We start from the raw sequence: 600 nt of genomic DNA on the forward strand, positions 1-600 counted from the left end.
ACAGCTCATCTGTGGGTAGAGCGGGCAGGGTGGGTGCAGGCAGCACCTGGCCAGGCAGAGCCTGGGACACGACTGGCAGCAAGGGCACAACTCACCCACACTCTGTCCTGTCTTGCTGGAGGTCTCAAAGAGCTCGGCCTTGATCTCTGCAGCGAGGGCCTGGGTTAGCCCCTGCTGTAGGAGCAGGACACAGCCCCACAAGTTCAGTCCCCCCCAGAGTCACCCCTTAGGCACGGCTGCTGCCAGCAGGCTGGCAGGAACCCAGAGCAGGGCTCTATGCTCCTGTCCCTTTGTCCCCTCGTCCAAGCTGGCCACATGCCTGCCTCTGTCAGGACATGCTGTGCCCAGGGAGGTCCCTGGACGTCACCATGCAGAGAGCACCAGAGCCGGGAGCCCCCGGATCTCCTGCAGATCCAGGGCAAGGGCAGAGGCCCTCGCACCCCCCAGCCAGAGGCAGCAGCTCCATTGCTCACCCAGTGCCCAGCCACCAGCACCCCAGCCCTGCGCAGAGCCCGGCCGTACCGTCAGCATAGTCCTGCACGTCGTGGAAGTCGACGCCCCGCTTCCTCCTGTCCTCCTCCAGCAGGTCACTCTTGGTAC

This window comes from Nestor notabilis, unplaced genomic scaffold (assembly GCF_000696875.1).
Source record: "Nestor notabilis isolate BGI_N333 unplaced genomic scaffold, ASM69687v1 scaffold15132, whole genome shotgun sequence".
Classification (NCBI taxonomy): Eukaryota; Metazoa; Chordata; class Aves; order Psittaciformes; family Psittacidae; genus Nestor; species Nestor notabilis.